Source organism: Rhopalosiphum padi, chromosome 2 (assembly GCF_020882245.1).
Source record: "Rhopalosiphum padi isolate XX-2018 chromosome 2, ASM2088224v1, whole genome shotgun sequence".
In the NCBI taxonomy this organism is placed as follows: Eukaryota; Metazoa; Arthropoda; class Insecta; order Hemiptera; family Aphididae; genus Rhopalosiphum; species Rhopalosiphum padi.
The window spans coordinates 26102192-26124644 of record NC_083598.1 but is presented as its reverse complement, the minus strand read 5'-3'; the positions used below and the strand labels follow the sequence as shown (position 1 = coordinate 26124644).

At 23.5% G+C, this 22453-nt stretch overlaps 1 protein-coding gene across 6 annotated transcripts in view; it reads left to right on the top strand.

The window, feature by feature from the left end:
* The window catches only part of LOC132921388 (5-hydroxytryptamine receptor 1-like), a 213156-nt gene that overhangs the window by 104794 nt on the left and 85909 nt on the right, over window positions 1-22453 (top strand). For 4 of the 6 annotated variants that reach the window (XM_060984390.1, XM_060984391.1, XM_060984388.1 and 1 more), the window contains one exon: window positions 9852-9962. The exons of the other annotated variants lie outside the window; for them this stretch is intronic. The gene's annotated coding sequence lies outside the window, so the exon portion shown is untranslated. The remainder of the gene's footprint in view (window positions 1-9851; window positions 9963-22453) is intronic. 6 annotated transcript variants of the gene reach the window in all.

The window sequence follows — 22453 nt, the reverse complement described above, 5'->3', positions numbered from 1 at the left end:
GTTTTCAAAGAAGGTATTTTGAATAATTTCAAGCTAAATATACCATGAACCTATTTCCATAATCAGTTTTAACTTAAAAGTTATTAGCATTATTACATCATTATATGCAATACTTGTTGTGTAGTTTTAAAAATACATATAAAGTAAATAATATGCTTTTATCGGCTAATAACCTCATTTTTATTGTTAAAAATATGTAAAAAAAAAAAAAAAAAATGTTTAAATTATTTACTTTTAAAATGTTCGATGTTTTTAGAAAAAATAAGTTCAATCTACTGTACTACTAATAGAAAGATAAATTACTAATTTTCATATAAATCATAACATATATTTATAATCAGAAGCTGACAAACTGTCTTCACTATAAATCTTTGTTTCGTATCCAATGATTATTTCAAATTGAATTAACAATTGATTTAACACATTCGTTACAGCAAAAAACTAATAAATTAACAGGTATACAAGAAATGCATGTCTTAATAAATTATTATATATTATATGCATACATTTAGATAGTACAGTATGAGTATAAGCTAAGCATGGTTTTAAAATCTATATTATGATTTACATTTGAATTGAAATATTAAATGAAGAAGTTTTAATTAATTAATTACTAACAAAGTACTGATTTAAAAATACAATATATACATGTACTTTTTTTTAGTATAGTCGTACTTGGACACGTGGAAATCGTGCTAAGAATTATAACCTATAGAATCTGATTTTAATACGGTGAAATTTCCGTATTTACACTTTATTAAATTATCAACTCGGTGACTTCTACATTCAACAGATAGCTAATCAAGTTACGGTGAATATATGCGTGAATTTGTCCTCACAGAGGTGTTCAAGCTTAAATGATTAATTTACAAAATCCCCTAGTTAATACCATGTGGTTTTGTGATGACTAGGGATGAATATTTTGTATTATAACGAGTTACTTTAATTTGTTACTAGATAGGTCTTAGGAGTCTTAACTCTCATGTTGGTATCTTTTTATCACCATGCGTGTGGATAATGGATATATTCCTTGAGTTAATGTTAAAACATAATGTTTTAAATATTTTTTAATTTATAAAATTCATGGTTATAAAAATTATAATATTATTATTGTCTATAAAATTGATTGAAAATGTGTTTATTTATTAAAGGAGATATTGATATAAATATTTTATAATCATCCATAATACTATATACAAAATTGTATTAAGGAAATGTGATTAATTTAAGAAAAAAAACATAAATTAAAATAGAATATTTCATATAAAATTAAGCATTATTAACTTTTATGAAGGGAAGAGTTAAAACCCTTTTAACTACACCATCCCCCCACACTCATTATGACACTGTTACTTATACAGACACTAAAAAATGTCACTTCTGAAAAATACATTTTTTTTTTTAACAAAATACGTTTTTAACTAGAACATTAAAACTAGTGTGTTAGTAAAGTTAATTTTGTTAATTAAAATTAAAATTTTATGCTAAAAGAGACTAATGAAAATAGAGCTATAAAGATATAAAATAGATATATAACTATCACAGAGACCACAGAATCATAGAATCATTGTAACATGAAATTATGCTATGTACAATTTAACTAATTTTCACCACATAATAAAATTGTCGCAAATTTCAATGCAAATATTAAATCAAACCACTAAGTGGCTGTAGACATTTGATCCAAGTTAAAGAGACGAAATGAGTATTTCGTGTTAAAATAAAACACCCTTCGTCTCGTGAGCAATAATGACTCGAGATGTAGAAACATTCGTGTTTCAATCATTGTAAACACGGAGCGTTATAGTTAATTAGTTTATTATTAGTTTACGGTACCCGTGACATAAAATGCACTTAATTGAAATTTGATATTGTTATTTCAATAATTCTAACCGCTATAATCCGTAGCACTGTTGCGTTATGTTATGACGTTGTCGGGCGTATTAGTGGTGTTTCCGTCCACCTAAAGCCCACAACAATATTATATAAGTACTCGTTCGATATTAAAATTTTAAATACAAAATCTCAGGGGAAATGAACGTTATGATTATTACGGTATTTTGCTTAACGTTTTCCATTATAATAATGTCCGCTTAACGTTACTCTGATTATTGCATCTTAACAAAACAAAAATTCTGTTTAGATTTTTAACATTATTAATATTTTTTTTATCTTTCACTTACCAATGAGAAATCTATAATATGTACATTTATGCGTCGACAGGAAGATCTCGATATTATTCTGATAACTTAGTTGTTATTATTTTTTTTTAATTTTTAAATTTCATTAAATTTAGTAAAGCAATTTTGATCTTAATTGTTTATCGTATTTCTAATAAAATAACACCATAACCAACCGAATGTATGTTTTTATGACGTGTCTAGAATGTTTGGTGATTGAAACAATAACTCAATAGATCTGTCGTAAATTATGTACCTATATCGTCTTATGTATTATGTTCATGAAAAATCCACAAACATTCTGAATTCGTTTCGACATATACAATACACCTACAATATACTTATATACATTTATATATACCTACATAATATATATATATGTATTTATTAGTTTCAGTATCAACGGCAATTTACCTTGTGCTATTGTACAAATAAATGTATGATTAAGTAGTTAAATATTTATAATGATTTAATGATGACATGGTTAATTTTATTTTTATGTATTATATATAATTACAGATTGAATTTATAAAATTGTTTGTCCGGTGTATAAAATATTCTTATTCTGGCCACGAATTTTATAATTTTTTTTTATCGTCATAAATAATATCACGAAATTACATTTTATTGTCACCGGTTCGTGAATGCGGTTTTATTATAATATACAAACACGATGACGCAGAGCCGAACATCTATAGAACTATTAGAACCAAAATGAAATCTCGCAAGATTAATAATCAAAAGTTATACCAATAAGCAAGCGTATTCCCAAAACAGAAATATTGTCTATGACGGTGTTACACGAACCTTGGATACCGTTTGCGGAAAGAGTGGAGGTCACCACCGGACGTTATAATGTTTGGAATTCAATTTGGTAGCCAAACAAAAGCTATACCTCCCGATTCGCGCCACGATCACTGGGAAAACGGACCACCAAAGGGGTTTCTCATCGTAATTAAAATCACCCCGAGTAGCGTTTGCCGCTCGGCTTTACCGCACCGCAGCAACGTCCGCGTCGTTGTATTGCAAACGTTGTTTAAAATGATTCGTTTGTCTTCTATTTTTCATTCTCAATATTGATCTTAATTCTTAACATTATATTTATTATAATAATCATGTCCAACAAAATGGTATATGACGTACCTAATAATCTACGAATGTTTTTTTGTATTTAGGAATTCAGTGGCCTAGCACACACACACACACACACACACACACACACACACACACACACACGCACGCATGTATGAATTATACGAGTCAAAATAATTGACTGATAAAAATATGAAATTTATAATTATACAAAACCATCAAGTTACGTTGCATTGTGTTTAAAACTTATAATAATAGCTTTTTTTTACAATAATAACGTTTTTTTTTAATTCAATGGACACTGAACCTGAAAAAAATATTTTAGAAATATAATTATTAGACTATATTGTGTAGGTATCCATTGATGTAAGATTTATTGTTGCAGTATGGTCATAATGTATTACTATTGGAATTGTATTGGTTAGCCAAGATATTTTATACCTATAGTAACGCAAATAATTATTCAGTTTTGTAAATACTGCTTGCCTATTTCATTACACCGAGTGCCTCCTCATAATTTAATAATAAAATATTTTGTGATTTGCTTTCTGTAGACATTATATATAAATTACGAAAGTTTTTTAGCGTCGACTGATTTATTTTGTACCAGTTGCAGTGTCATAAAATATTAAGGTTTTGTACGATTACACGATTACATATTTTCTTCGAGGTTTTTCGCGTTTCAAAGGTAATGCATTTTTTATGACCGTCTTACTACGTGAACACACATGCCTGTCAAATGAACTGCGGATATTGCATTTTATATTATTCTACATTTCTACTTCTTTAATACGAAATAAAATAAGAAGAACTGTTAAATTTAAAAAACAATTAAAACTAATTTTATGTTTAGTAATTATTCTATAATAAATCCATATATCTTGTATAATTAAAGAACCACATACAATTTATTTTTATTTTAATTTTAAATTTCTAATGAACACAAAAAACTAACTATTTGTAGTTGAACAATAATAATATTGATTTTTAATTAACGTCTTTTTTTTTTTTAATATCTATATTGTCTACATTTGATACATTGGCAAGAAGTTACCTATATATAAAAACATTTTATAGAGCTAATAAACTAGTAAACAACTATTTGGTCTAAAACTTATTATTTTAAAATCCAATAACTGTGGTATTGTTTTTGATTTTAAATTACATTTTTAATTTATGTCTATCTCATATATGCATTGAGGTAGTTTTAAAATAAATTAAAATATTTTTGTTCTATAAGAAATTTTAATCTTTATATAAACGTATAACATATTTTTATTTACCAAAATATTTTATTTCTGTTAAAAATAATTTTATTGATGGAAATAATATTGTTTAAATATCTAAAACTTTAAGTTTTAGTATAATATACAAAATTACATTTTTACTAGTAAGTACTAGTTAAAGGTGACCGTTAATTTATCTCTTGGGACTTAGTTGATTCAGAAAGTACATGTTTATTTAATTATTTAAGGATGTTACTCAATCTTATCTTCACTTGATAACAATTACTGTAGAATTTATAATTATTTTATGATTTTTGTTTTTTTATAGTTTTATTTAATTTTTTATACATTTATACGTGTATGAAGCATATATAGCAAGTGTTTCGAATTTGAATATTAAATTGATACAAATCAAACTATTCTGAATTTAATGTTTATAGACTTTTATAACTAAAATAAAAGTTTTTAATAAATATTTTAAAATATACATTTTGAAAATATAAATTTATCTAAATATTTAATAAAAAAAAAACATATATATACAAATAAAAAAAGTCTTAAATGCATAACAATATATGACTAGTGATACTACAAATACATATCTCATTACCTGTGATGTAGTTTGAATTCTCTAAATCATTTTTGGAAAACATAAAGTTATGTTAGTAGTAAGTACTATTACATTTGTGTAAAATACTAATATTGAAGTAAGACTTTAAAAAATAAAAAATATAAATAAAAATAACGAATGATAAAAGAAATATTGATATAAATTATTCTAAAATGTATGACATTTTTATTACTGGTATATATATATTATATATATATATATATATAAAGGTTATCAATTGTTTTGCATTGTATATTTTATTTTTAATGGAATGATAATCAATCACATTTTTATTTTAAAACTAATTCATTCGCATGTGTGTGTTTAATTTACATAAAAATCTATATAAATAAATGTATATTATATTAAACATTTAATTTTAATAAACTTTCAATATATTCTTAATATAATTAATATTTAAAAACTCCAATCAATTTTATTTTTAAAAATAAACAGGATTTGTTCAAATGTTGATTATTTTAAATGTTAATCGATATTCTCAAATGAAGATACAATGTTTTTTTCGTAGATTTGCTTAATACAATTTAGAAAAACTAAATTTAATTATAACAACTTCGTACATTAAAATTCTCGTCAAACCAATAATCAAATAATAATTCACAAAATACACGTTATGTCATTCAATAATATGCGCTTTGAATATCATTTATTCAATAATATCAATCATATTTTCATACAATATTATATCATAATGACAGTATGTTATGGTATATCAAAATAACATTTTGTATCAGTCGTGCTATTGAATTACTATTGAATAAGTTTGTAAGGTACTATAGCATGTTCTCGTACATTTAATTAGTTGCATTTGACAGTCTTCTTTAATGATAATTTTTTGTTTAATTAATATATTATATTATTATGATATTAAGAAAATATATACGTTTTTATATATTTTATTTTCAAAAACTTGACATTTTAGGGTTCTTAAAGATATTTAAAAGAAAAGTCCTATAAGTATTTTTATAAATAGGACATTTTATTTGAGAAAACTTGTCATTTTGATTTATTTAGTTACTATAATAATACTCATATAATTTTAGTTATCAGAAGATCAGTAGATACAAAAAATTGTTATATATATATAAGATATTGATAGAGCTCAACAGAGAGAAATTACTTTTTTCGAAAAAAACGTACTACTTTTATACCATTTAATAAGTTCCAAATTTAAATGTAACATATTATTAGAATTTTTGATTCAACATAAGTAGTTATAACGTGTTATTAAAATACGTCGATGGTACTTTTATATTATAAAATATATTTTATGTTTCCAAAGATTAACGAGTTAAATAATATGTTCCTTGTACATTGATATAATTTTTTTTATTAACAGCAAAACAATTAAATTTTTCTACTTTTTCACCAATTATTTATTCAACGTTTTTGTTGATAAACGTGGGATATGAATTTACACAATTATAATTATTTTAATAACTAACAAAAATTTATAAATACAAATAAAAATATCACTAACAAAAAATTTAACCGTTAAAAAGGCAAAGTTAAATACCAACTAACAAAATAACGCAGTCTCATAGTAACAATATCTACATTGTATTCAAGTCTACTCATTCTTTAGTCCATAATCTCGCTGGTTTTTTTTTATTTTTAGTTAAGCAAACTGTGTTTCATAACACTTGGCCAGTTTCTAAATTGGATTCTAGTGTATTATCAACATTTGGCACAGATTCCCAAGTGCGATCTTTAATTTTTCATTGTAAAAATTTGTTTCATGATGCATTAAACAGATTACACAATAATACAGATATTCTCATTTTGAGATGACTTTTTGGGAGAGGAATACTGCAATATTTTTTTTTTTTAGTTCTCACCTTACTATAACGCACTTTTAAGTTTGCTATGTGCAATCTATGATTACAAAGTGTTAATCAATGAAAACATAATAGCATGTTAATGAAAGTATGAGTGAAATGAGTTTATAAATTAAAGAAAGAATATGCTCAAGCACTTGGTATAAATGTAGATAATATAACTAATTTAATAGGATGACTTTTTTTTTGTTAAATGTTTTTCAAACCAATGTGTTTCTAGATTTTTTTGTAATACCCTAACTAAAAATTGAAATTTTTTCTAACTTTTTGGCTTAGTTAATGTTTTAATTTTAAAAACCAAATAAACCATAAAACAAAAATATGAGACTCAGAATAATTGGGTGAATTGATTAATATAAAATATATGTCCAAAATACTACTTGAATTTTGGCCTGACGAACTACTAACATGTACTCAATTAACCCAATAAATTCAAACAAGAAAATAAGTATAATAGTAAAACCAAAATAGTAAAAAATATTTATCGTCATTAGCCATCCTCATCATATTGACAAATAGATTATTTCTATAATAGTCAGTTGCAGATGAATAAACTCTAAAATTATGCGTATGTCCAAAGTCACTGCCTGTAGTAAACTGTAAGGAAACTGGGTGCATAAAAATGGTATTGAATTATACAAAAAAGTCAGGTTGACCTATTCGCTAAGATCAATTAATGTTCTTAGCCCTAAAGATGCTGAAGTAGAGTTGTGTAATGGACAATCAATATAAAAACCATAAGTAAAAAATATAAAAATTTAAGCGCTGCACGCGTTTAAGTTGATGACTATCACTAACGACACTAACTGTATGAAATATTGAGATTGTTAGATAATTAGACCACAAATGGACCGTACAAATTAACAGTAAAGCATTTTAAGATGATAGTCCAACTCGAAGTTTATACACATATCCTGGAGACCGTAAGGCTTTACTATTTATATTATCAATGTGATTGCGGAACTTCAATTTTGAATCGAATGTTTTACCAAGATCCTTAATCATATTGCACATAGTAGTGCTTACACAGATCATCGTAGGTAAATTTGATAAATTTATTAACCCTAGTTACTGCGAAAAATGCAGACATATTAAGGAATAATCCAAACATGCAAATACCAAATGACTACTAATTGTCATAAATCTAATGAAATTCCTGAAATAACTTAATTGTACATGCCAAAATTAGCAGCTGCTAGTGGTGAGTTATTTTAATGATGTTGTTAATGAACAAAGCAAGGTTAAGAGATGGGATATGTCTACCACAGGGCACACCAGACTAAATATCTACAACATCAGATTTCAAGTTACTCGCTCTGATGAATTGTATCAACGCGATAAGATGAAAACAAAGTAATCAGAGAATCGCTGAAATCAGACTTTAAAAGGACCTTTATTAAAGTGACATGACTATAAAGCTTTAGTAAAATCGGCATAAATTACGGCTACGCTTACGGAAAGATTCTAAAATATAATACTAAAACGTAATATTCTTTGAGTTATACGCAACATGTTTTTTTATTAGTACTATTTAAATTAAAATTATAAGAGATGTACATTTTTCAGAAACCATGATAGGTAGTTTGTTTTATTTAGTTTCCATGCGTGTTTCATTTTAATATTCGCTTTGAAAAGAGCATATAATGAGATATCTATTATTCAAAAAAATAATAGGTAAACATTAGAAATATGTGCTACAATATTGCTTGCTGGCGATAGTCTGTATTGTACACGTATATGACTTTTGTTAATATATACACTGAGTACGACTGGTCTCTCGACCGAGATTGATCTTTTTACACTTTGTCTGTGATTTCATCAACGAAATTACATCTCGGGTAAAATGGTAATATCTCTGAGTTGTCTATCGAATAGTTATGGACGGAATTGATAGTGCTTTTTCCAGACTGTCCGTATAGATAACCTATGCTTACTAATATTATTTATCATGTTGTAATTGAATATGCATTAATATAAGATATTAAAGTTTTATCAGAGATATATTATTAATTATTATCATAATGCGTATTAGATGTATTTTAAAAAGTCTTTCGAATGGTATAGGTAACTCTTTTATTCAAACAATTAAACACGTACAGGTATTAATAATTATAAAATAATTTATATTATAGGTACTAAGTAGATATTGAAAAATATTTTTTTCATAAATTTTCATAGTATTAGATAATTTATATTTTAGATTTTTAGTAAGTCTCTAAACTATAAATACTTTTATTTATAATATACATGTTATTACTTATTCGATGATGCATTTAAAAAAAAATGTCTAGTGCCATTTTAATAATATTAAATAATATACAACTGTATAATAATATTATTACAAGATATTGGTAATTAAAATATTCCTTCTTTATAATAAGTTTATAATATATACTTTTATAATTTGTAACCAAGCTTACAATGGTTTTAAATTACTATGTTGTTTTTATTTTCCTTATACCATTTAATATTAAAAATAAATAAATACTTAAATATACTACGATAAAAATATCATCAGTTTATAATTAAATATATATAGAAAATTTATGATTTTAAAATTGTCTAACATAATTGTAACAATTGGTTGATAATGAAAATAAAGTTTAGATAAATAATTTACAAGAAATTAATAACGTATTATAGTCATGGATTTAAATGAAAATTTACCTATTACCTTATCTATTATATTTTCAAAAAATAAATAGCTAAATTGAAATTTTTTTTTATGTAGTTCATATTATTGATGTTTGCTATACTTTAGATAATGGATAGTTTTATTCACTAAACATTGATAAGTTAATATTAATAAAAAGAAAAAGTTTAAACATAATTGTTTTGATGTACATGTTTAAAGTTGTTATTTACTTTAATTGTTATTTTTCAGGAAATTTCTGTCAATTCAATTAGTGCCTAAATAAAGATCATTGTTGAATAATTATCCAAGTGCAGTTAGCATACAAAGCCGCTCATTATGTAGAAATTTAACCCTCGTTAGGTAAGTGTAAAAACATTTGTTGTAAGGTATTTTAAATCTGATTGGATAATATGTTTGTAATATTTTTTTAAATAATTGATCAGTGAACCTATATTAACACAGGGTTTACCTGTTTAAAATAATATAAATCAAGTTATAGTGTTTAGAATTAGGTGGATCATTGTGGTGCGTGTCCTTGAAGTATCAAAAGCTACAACTGAATTTAAAAAAATACACATACACAATTGTAAATTAATAAACTCCTATGCCCTAACTCTATTTAGAAAAAAAAATATTCAATAATTAATCATTTTGTTAGAACATTAGTTTTTATAAAGACGTTTTTAAAATGATTGTATGGTTTTTTTATAATGAGTGTATTTATTACGTTTTTTTCATCAAGTAACAAATAATTGTATATTTTATCATTTACAACAAAATAGATCGTACAAAAATATACTTATATACGTCATCACACAAAGAACGTTGTATTTTCAATCTAAATAAAGTAAAAACTAGTTTTCGTTATAATATGACCTTAAAATAACATAAATATTATCTAAACATGGTGTCATCGTGTATATACTTAAAATCTAAGTATACACAACACTGAGTGCTTTGAATTTTATACGCAGGTCGCAACGCAACAACATCTGAGCACTAACTACCTACTACAATAGCATCTAACACTACTTTTACATAACTCTACTCTAATTGAAAATATATATTTATACATAATTTATAATATACACGAAAATTTCATTACTGAAAGTTTGGGACAATTCTATAACATTACTTATTACTATAATTAAACTACTAATAAATGTAAAAGTAAAGAATAAAGAACAATACACGTCATTGTTTTTATTATAAGAAAGTAATATGTTAATCATCTTAAAGAAGTGGAATTGTGGATAAAAATGTCACATTTTTAAACGTATAACTCAATTAATTCATACTAATTCTAAAACTTAAACGAAATTGTGTCTAGGAAAAGAAGTATTATTTGTTTTAGTTTATTCATCTCATATTGGAACTGATTCATGTATAGAATTTAATGTAAATATATTTTAATTTTCATAATTTTATTATTTATATTAATGTATTAATAGGTTAGTATTCTAAAAGTATAATTTGTTATGTAATTGTAGGTAACATCAATTAATTTAATACTGTGCATTAATTTATATTTTTTTAATTAATTGTCATTTAAACTATACATTTCTTCTTCTTTCTTCTTACTTTTGTATAACTTCTTATCCAAATACGAAATCTGAATATCATTAATATTACTATTTTATATTTAAATCTATATTCTTAACGCCTGTTTTTTTTAATCTAACTAATCTCAAATATCTTACATAAACATTAGCTTTCAAACGTTTACTGTTTAGTAACCTTTACGTTAAGTATTTATAAAAAAAAATATGTATTTAATGGTTACAAATAAACTATTATTATCTCAACATCAGTGAATGCTAAATTGTTTATTCAGTGAAAAATAATCAAAATAGTAAAACATTTTCGGGAGAATTCAATTTACTTAACCTATAATAAGTCGTGAATCCACAGCATTTTTTTATATTACGTTATATAATATTTTGTTTGCTGGTTGTACCTAAAAAAAAATAGGATTGGTAGTAGTATATTATATTTTTAAGTTAATTGTATTATATTTTAAATTATATGATACTTCGTATCACCTACATTGTCAGTAGTACTGTGTAATGTGTATCAGTGTATCATAAAAATTAAAATCCTTACGTTTCATTTAATCATATTATGTTAAGGTATTGCGCAATTTATGAGTTATAAAATATAAGTAATATTTAAGATTCTATTTTAAATATTATCAATATGCAAATCGTAATCAAACATTTATTTAACATAATTTTCACTAAATAAAAATAAACTAAAGCTTTTTCTTCATAAAAAAATAATACAATTTGAGTTGGCATTGCTTCTAATATTACCAACATCCCTCTATTCGTTAAATTATAGAAATTCTGATTAGGATAGAAATACAAATGTAACAGTTTAATATGAATGCTTTGTATGGGATTGTTTTTTAAATAAAAACAGTTTAATTTATTGTTTGTTATTTAAATGTTCATAAAAAGTCAATATATGTATGCTTGTAAAGTTGAAAATATTAGACTCAAAAATAACTTGACCAATATCAACAAAATTGTAAAAGATTGTTCTTAGAGATATCAGAAAAGTTTAGGATATAGTTTGAACCACGTTCAAAAACATACAAAGTAGGCGGATTGCCTATCTCGCCTGAATTAGTTCACAAAGCGAGGTACATCGTTTTCCGAATGTTTCTCGACAACTGCGTGGTATACTAAAACCGAAATACACTGATACAACACCGTATTTATGGTTTCTTTATTTTTTTCCAAAGAGAAATCGAGTTATACAACTAGCATAATAGAATGTCAACTTCAATAAATTTGATATAAACGATAGTTAGATATTTAGATGTGATAAACAAAATGTATTATTATTACCATTAGTCAGAAACCTGAACTTTGTTGTAAATCTACGTAGGTAATTTATATAGCCTAAACTGATAACCGACAATTAATAATATTATTTTGAAGATAACAAGCAATTATAGAAGTTCTATAATGTCGCAATTATTTGAAAATGATTAAAATTAAAAATCGACAATAATAATAAGTTAACCAAATGATAAAACTATTCATACCTTTTTTATTTCAATTTGCACTTTTGAAAATTTAAGTAAAAAATCTTTTAAATTGAAATAGACAATGTATTTTGTTTATACTGTATCTAAATAAAAGTGTAATAATTACATTATATATTTATTAACTTGTATGGAGTAAATATAAATTGTATAGGTACCTTCTTAATAAAATAATATGCATTATTGCTCATTTATTATAGTAGGGTATATGCCGTTATTGAAAAGTATAATTTAATGACATTTTTCAGATTCTAAGAGGAGCGATGAATGTATTGATTTTATAATGATTTTTTTTTCTTTGTGTGTGTATACACGTAGTAGCTGATAAAATGCTTCAACTATCACTTAAAGATTAGTTTAAAATAGAAAATTAGATCTAGTTTGTATTTAAAAAAGAGGTAAAATTAAAAATTACTAGTATTTTTCTTTTATAATCGGAAAAAAAACTAATAAAAAATTAAGGAAAAACGGGAATGTTTACGCAAATCCAATATTATTATTAAAATAATGTATTTTAAATCATGTTTAACAACCTTTAGTCAATCTTCGCACAGAATCGTTTTTCATTGTATACAATAGGTTAACATTGAATTCAAATTGAACAAAATCCATTAAAGTGATTTACTCAATAACGAGTTTCACTCAGCACCTAATGTACAATAAAGCGGTAACTATTTGCCTACCTTTTTTACATACAATATTGACAATGTTACAATTTGGTGTTTCCACCAAATAATAAAATAATAAAATAATTTATGATGTTGATTATAGTAAATATAGTTAATTATTATGTTACCAGCCAAAATACATATAACTAACATAATAATTCATAACAATTGTTCGGTACTAATCATAACTACTATAAGTAGTAAATATAAAATATTTTGTCAGTTCGCATTCTATTAGATGTTTTCCATTTGGATTAAGCCATTTGACGTTCTAATGGATAAAAAAGACAGGTGTCAAGAGTAACTAAAGCAATGTTTTAATAGGATTATCACTATAGGTCCGTTCTAACGGCACTCATTGGATTTTGACTGTCAGAATAGGTTACGTGCTCTAAACGAATGGTGAAAAATGTCTTAAGTTCAAATGAAATAATGTAATTTTATTGGTTAAATAATTTCCAAGGCTCTATTCTATACTCCAAGTACATTAATAATAACCAATGCATCAGTGAATAATGATGTTAATTCTTTGAGCTCGACTTAATTCCATATTTGTGTTTTACTAATTTAAAAATATTTTTCTCATTATGTTTTTAAATAATTTTAATAATTCATTAGGCTTTTCTAGTCAAGAATGAAATTAATTATGAAAATTTACTGTGTATTATAATTATGTATTAGATTACTAGATAATTTTCAATCTAATATATATTTTTGTAAAACAATTTTCAGGACTATCATTATTAGTAGTTAAGTTTATTTTAATAACTGGAAAATGGCATGAATAGATTTGTGATATAAATATATTTAAATATTTTTAAATATTTTTAAAATGTAAATGTTCAGGTTAAAACACTTTTAATTGGACACTAATCGGACCTGAGTGCGTATTCACAAACGTTATTAGAATCGTATAACCGAATAACTGAGGTTTTGTTAATGGATTATTCTGTCTTAATGTAATTTATGTCATTGAGTTTAATTGTTTCATATATGGTAATTAATGTTTATGTAAAACAAATTTTTCATATTAATAATAAAAAAAATTGCTGTCGCAGGTTGGTTATTGGCCCACTAGTCCAGAGAAATTGTGAGAAATTCACATGTATGTTATTAATTTAGAGGTAATAAAAAATAAAAAATAAATTTTATTTTATGAACGTATAAGTATAATGCATATAATACATTAACAAGTAATATAAAAACCATGAAAAAGAAAAATGTGTTCTATTAAAATTCATATAAAATCGTATTATTTACTCGACCGAATGTTTTATTATCGAAGTATATTACGCATACCTTTAGAACAGTTTTCATTTAACTTTTATATACCTACCTAATGGTTTTCTTATTTTTGATAATAATTTTGTAGTTAATGATTCAGCCAAAACTATTATCAAATGTGTGACTTGGGTCAATAAATCCACACAAATTGAAAATCTATTAACGTCTAAAATGTCAATTACATTTTATTCTTATCATTTATTATTTTTATTTTTTGAATTATTTACTTAAATTTTAATATAGGTACCTAAATATTTATTATATTATTTTATTTTCAAAAAATGTATGTGTAATTTATTGTAGATTCCCTATTTTAATTTGTCTCGTTTTTGACTTTTTTAAAAAAAAAAAAAACCATAATATTCTTCGTATGAAACATAAACAAACATTATTTTAACGATGTTTGAAAGATAGTGGCTATATTGAGACTATGATTATACCTACTGTTAAGACCGGTGATTATAAAAACTTTTTTTTTTTACTTGCATGCGTATTATTTTATTGTACTTAGACATGACAGTACCTAAATACTTTGATTTCCGTTGCATAGGAATTTCATTACTAAAATATACCTACATATACTACTTTATAAAAGGAACATTCTAGGAGTTAGTTAATTAGTTAAATTTATCTGTCAGCCGCCAAAATGATAATACATATAATATTATAAATATAGGGTATCATGATAAGATATGTTAATGTGGTAATATGTTTATACTAAGTTAATAATAATTGTCGTATTAAATAATAATTATTAATAAATATGCCTTATTTATTACCAAATTTGTGGAATGTAAATTTATTGCGATCTGCACTTCTGCACAGCATGCGTAACTGATACATTTAGTTTTTCATAAGATATTTATTGCTTTTTATCGTGTATTTATATTTTATGAACGTTTTTAACTTTTAATTTTGTTTTTCATACACAAAAATAATTGAACCGTTTTGAATAAAAAAAAGTATATAAAATAGATTCCATGAGACTTAGATATTATTTATTTTTTCGACTTAAATAGGTGGCTCTTGTAACATGTTTTGGCTTACGAAAATCGAATATTTTTTGCGTATTTAAATGGTAAATGTAACTATTAGTTACAGTTATATAGTATTATTATAATTAGTAAAGATGTGACAAAAAAATGTAGATATACAAATATATTTAAACGTAAATTAAAATTAAATATTTATTGACACAGTTATAATGATAACATTTACGATCTACTTTCTTAGTGTTCTTAACATATTTTTGATATAAACACATAGAAAAAAAATTATATACCTATCTGAAAATTATTGGATTAATTGGATGTATGTCTGCTTCCTGTATTCAATGAATCTGTTGACAGTTTTTTGTATTCACATTAAAAATATGTGTAGAATTAAGAAGTGGAAAATCATAAAATTAATCGTTATAATTGTATTTGTATTGTATATTTAAATTTAAGAAAAGCGAAATACGATAGCTAATCAACATTAGTTCAATACGGAAATAATAGAATTATATACAGTTAGTAAGTTTATAAATATTGATGAAATATTTTTTTTCATTTGTACATTTATTGTTGTATTTCAATATTTAAAGAATATATTCCCGATTAGAACATGTGTATCTATAATTATTTATTTATTTATTTAAATTAATATCGTAAGGCATATAACTTTCTTGAAATTCGTTTTTGGCACAGCATAATTATTCATAAAACTATATATTACCCGATATTTTCAATTTATTATCTAGTTTTTTATAGGTATAATTAGAAATCAAAAATATTTGCTAAATGGTATGTTCAAGATATTAGTTATACAATTAAAGTATAATAATTGTTAATACGTTTTGAAAGTAATACATTTAGTATTTAATAAAATTAATAACTACATTTGTTCATCTAATTAGTAATATTATTTATTTTCCAAAAACAAACTATTATTCTATCTAAAATACCTTCAAAGAAAAAAAATAGCTTTAAAAATTTAATTAATTTTTAAAAAAATATATAAATATGTGGTTTACTTTTAATTGTTAAAACTTATTTAAAATGATTAAAAAATACGATAAAATAAATCGTATATTTATATATATAAATTTGAATATATTATAGTTCCATTCATATATGTTTTCGTAATCTATTAAACTCATGTCTATAGCTAAATAAACATTTGTTTCATGGTATTTTGTATAGATTTTTATAACTGAGAATACATTTTTAATTTTTAATATTTGTTTTTATTAGAAATTAAATATACGTCTTATGTGCCACAATAATATTTATTCATATATTACTATCATAGTGTAATAACATAAATTAATTGTCATTTCACCGAACTTTTTTTGGTTAATTTATAATAGGTACATTTTATAAAATAATGATTAACTGTTATTGCGTTGAGCAAGGCAAAGGTAATCGTTTACAATAAAAACAATGATAACTGTATTCGTTTATTAGATGCCGAAAATATAATAATCGAATAACTTTTGTCGTCTTATTATTCTACTATTCTACGACATTGAATTTAGAAAATACTGTATCGATAACTACTGAATAAGGAGCATAATGAAAATAATGTATATAATATTATCTCTGAATTTGCATTCTCTGAGCCATACTGATGTTTAGTACATTCTAGTCATAGAAAAATAAAAATCGCCCATAGTCCATGTGTAATAACTACAAGAAATCTTAAAGTTTGAAAAATTTAACACTGTGTTTTGTAGTCAAGTTTTTGAAAACTAGATTGATGATCGGTGTTATATATTCTAAATAAAAGGAGAAACGTTTTAAAAAGGGAGTAGGGACTTGGGTAATAGAAATCCGTCGGCCGTATTTGATTGATCGATTTATATCGCCTGATAAGATTCCTAAAAGTAAAAAAAAAAAAATAATAATAATTTTTTATTTAAATATTTAAATTTCAATTCAGTTTTTTAAATGCAAATAATATCAAAAAAAAAATATATTATTTATAAAGTTATGATTTGAAAAAAAGTATAATTTCTATGATGCACAAACATTTGACGAATATCGTCATACACAGAAATTAATATCAAATATTTATTTATTTTATTTTTAATGAACAATTTACAAATACAAATCCACTATTATTACCATTTACTTATTTTAAAACTACTTATTGCTTTGTATTCAAAGAACTAAAAAAATAATAATAATAATAATAATTCATGTAGTAGCTATATATTATGTCTTTGAAGAGTAGATTATAATGGATTAGATTATAATATTTCCAATAGCTGAACGAAAATATTGTCGATGAATACAAAGTCCTTGAGATTTTATAGAATTTATTGGAGAAAAGTAGGTAACGGTGCGGATAGATGATTTTTTTCTGGTTGATTGTTAGGTTCGTAATATTCTCATTCCTACAATATAATATAAACAACGTTATACAGCATACTACAATAGTTATCAATAAAGAAAACTCGTATTCATCGGACTGTTAATCATTTTACGGACTTTGTGAATATTAATAATACAATTTATAAAATGTATGTGGTCAGTTTATAAGGAAATTTGTAAAAAAATTACCGACTTATGTCGGCAATTAAGCCAAATTTTTAATATAATACATTTTAATATTCAAGCAAGTTACTATATTGATTAAAACGGAGAACTCAAACTTCTGTCGATCTCTCAAACTTTCCAAACTTACAATTGTATTATTTCGTCTTTAATATTAATTGAATCTTAAATTAGGTCAGCACTTAACATAATAAAAATGTTTTCATTTAAATTATTGGATCTCCAATGCATACATCTACACTTAAATTAATTTATTATTTGATATGTGTGAATTTTGTTAATGTTTTATAATTTGTATCTCCATAATATTTCATCAATATAATATACGAGGTTGAAATACATTTTGTATTAAAATTTAACACGCCCATTGTAGGTAATTGTCTAGGTACTAATAACTATGAGACATTTACAATCGACACCTAATATACAGCAATTTTTTACGTGTCAGGTTTTAGTTTTTATTTCTTAAATATCTAGAAGATAATGGCTTAATACTTTTTAAACAGTCTTGTGGTATCTAAAAATTGTGAAAATTACTAAGTTAGATTCGAGTAGGTTAATATAGGAAAGGAATTTGAAGTAGAATATTTTATAAAAAGTTATTGTTTTTCATTTTTGATTCTAATTTAAAGATTTTATAGAGTGTTTGTATTAGTATTCGATTAAAGATATTATGTTAGAAAATTAGTGACTAAAATGAATAAAAATATTTTGTAAGCATTAAATTTGACTTGATACTTAAGTATTAGGTACTCTAGAGTAAAAACAATTGATCTATATTGGTTTATATATAGTATATTATATATGCGTTTTGTATTTAATGTTATTTTAGATTAATGTCTTAAGCATACAGATATGATTTAGAAGACAAATAAATATAAACATTTACATTTTTAGATGAAGCTCGATAAGCATTTATTTAGTTATTGTCATATGTATTTTTATTTTTTTTTAATAATACAAAATTACAATATATATATTTAAACCAAATAACGATGCGTACTTACATTTTTGTTATTGTGCACGTGCACGTTGCTCTACACGTATTATATAATTATATTATTTAATTTTTATGTATACAAACAAACCAGAAAATTAATATTTTGTAAAGATATTATACTTATATTAAATTCTTACAGTACATATTCGTAAAATGTAGACTATTAATATTTTTAATATCTCTAAAAAATGCACTAGCAAAAAAACAACAGAGAGAAACTACAATAAATTAAATATATTATCTTTATTCTATACAAAGTATTTTATGTTGTCTATAGTTTTCAGCTTTGATAAAAAATATAAATATTTACCTTCATAAACAGTTTGATAACTTACAATATTTTATTTTAGATGATACACATTCCATTCAATAAAATCAAAATAAATAAAAGGTAATCAAAATGAGTGATAATAGAAAATAATTTCATCGTTTTTATTGAGATGTAGGTAGGTTATGGAAATATTTTTTGATTTAAATGAAAAACTAAATTTCTTATTTTTTTTTATTTTTTTTATTACTTAAGTTTGGATTAGTTTTTATACAGATATTATATTATCTTAATTATTATTTGTATATTTCGATCATTATAAAAGTACAACTGGCCGTGCTTATGATTCGTTTACATACAGGTACGTTTGATTCACGTATTTTCTTCAGGTATATATTGTTATTAAGTAACGCATGTTGTGGGAATTGATTTTGTTTAAACAGCGGCTATATTTGCGGAAGTTCTTTATGAAATTAAAGTAAAATACTTTACCAAGGCTGTAAGATGAATAGTTAACTCGGCTTGGGATGGTAAACAGTAAATATAGTCTTTGGGTGAACAACTAAGGAGGCATATAAGATTGTGGAGTTCGGTTTAAGCCGGTGGATGAAATAATTATGTCGAAGCGGATATTTATTTTGACACTGAATTGTTTGTTGAGAAATTAACACTACCTACACCAAAGGCAACAATCACTAAAAAAGGTGAAGTATAAATACCTCCACGCACTGCGTGTTTCTTGGTCATTAACAAAAAACAAAACTGATAATAAATTTTCAACAAAATGTGTAAGTACGTCATTGTAGAACTAATGAAAAAAAAAAATAGTACCTATATAAAAAAAATCAACTATTTAACTTACAATATCTTTATCAAGAACAAAAAATAAAGGTTTTTATACATATTTCCTTGATAGATAGCTTTAATCATATATATTATATTGTATATAGGTAATCCAATAAAATGTATCAATACCAATATGAGTTATATGAAGAGTAATAATTATTAATTATTAAATACTTCATCATGTAGCATGTGAATCGTTCGAAATTTCAAGTAATATTATTTTTATTGTTTTTTATCATAACATAATTGGTAATATTTTACATTATCTATTAAACATTTATAAAATATCATAAATAATTATTATATACAATTAAATACAAATTAATCATTATAAGTTAACGTTGATTACACAGGGAAAGTTTGATATGTTATGTGTATAATAGGTTCTTTTGTTTAAACATCAGTTTGATATATTATAGTACTAATCTAAATCTATTGTTAATGTATCACAAATACTAACTACTCTTAAGATATAATAGATATTCATGTAAATCAAAATTTACATCGAAAGACAATAATTTTGACTAAGAACACGTTTTTACTAAAATCTTAACTATTTTATTTGCTCAACCATGCTGTATAGTCAAACTTTTTTATTTCATTTTTTTATCATATTTTTTAATGTATTTTTTAACAATTAGTATATAATAACATAACATCTTTTAATACAATTAAAAATACATATACCTAATAATGTTGAAAATTGAAATATTATTTCATAAATTAGTGTAATTTAAAATAAAATAAAACTTTTGTATGGATCAAAACTTGAAGATTGATTATAAATAAAATTCAGTAAGAATTTAGAGACAACTCTATTCATTCCTACTTGTACATTTGAAAATGTGTATGATGTAAAGTTTTTTAAGTTTATTTGGTGATAGTTATATGGTAGAGATTTTCAAAAAATATAATTTTATTGAAATAAATATTTATTAAAATCGCATATATTTTTCATCTTAGTTCTAATGTCTACATTACAATACATTATATAATTTACAATGAAATATATTCTAAATATTTTTTTAATTTTTCGAATAATAGCATACATTTTTTTTTATATTTTAAAGAAGAGACAATTTCAAATTACATTTTTGAGATGTATGCTATGAATGAGTAAATATGAAAACCATATTTAAATAAAGTTTTTGCTTTTATTTTTTTATAATATACACTTAAAATTATTTTTTTAAACATTTTTAAAATTGTACTTGAACTATAATATAAGTATTTTTTCAAATTACAAAATACATTTTTTATTTCATTTTCAGAAATTAATAATTTAATAACATTTTTTGGTTGAGTTCCATCAAAAGATGGCCTCCCCCTCATATTATTCATGTAAATACTTGTATATATTAATGAAACTATTTAATCATATTTTTCAATGTATATAAGTCGAATTTGAAAGTATTAATTAATTAGTTTTACCTATATTATTTAAAGTTTAGATGAGCATGGTTGACTTAAATAAATTGTACCACTGTGTACTCTATTCATATAAACTTTTAACACTTATAACTTATACCTTGTTAGAAAACCGATATTTGTACATAAAAATACTTCGAAAATATTCTGAAATACGAAACTAAAAATACATTTTGTTAGAGTAAAATAACTTGAAAATTAATAACACTAAAAATAATAACATAAATATTTATAACTGCTCAAAAATTATGTTTTTTACAACTTTTTAAAAACATTCTATCTTACGTTAAAGTAATCACACTTTACACGTGTTATCAAAGGTCTATTACCTTTTTAAAAATCTGAATTGTTATTCATCATTTCTATAGTAAAAATTATTTAAATCATTTAACGTTGACTAGTTTTATAAGTATAAAAATATTATATAACAATGTCATGATATTGCTAAATTTTAAAAAGTTTTTTTTTTTAATTGTATGCATAACTCAAATAATTATAGAATAATATAGAAAATATGACGTATTACAATCATTCTATTTAATGTAAACAATTCTTTTAATATAATAGTTTTCATTTTTCTTCGTTGAAGTTTTGTGTTATATTGTCTTGAATTTAATGATGAAATCATGCTGTTAATTATATTGTAAAAATGTGATATTAAACTTCTGTTTTCATCGTTAAATATAAAACGTTATGTTATAAATATTAAATAAATATATATATATTTGAACAATTGAACATTGTTTTGAATAATTCTTTCGCTAAC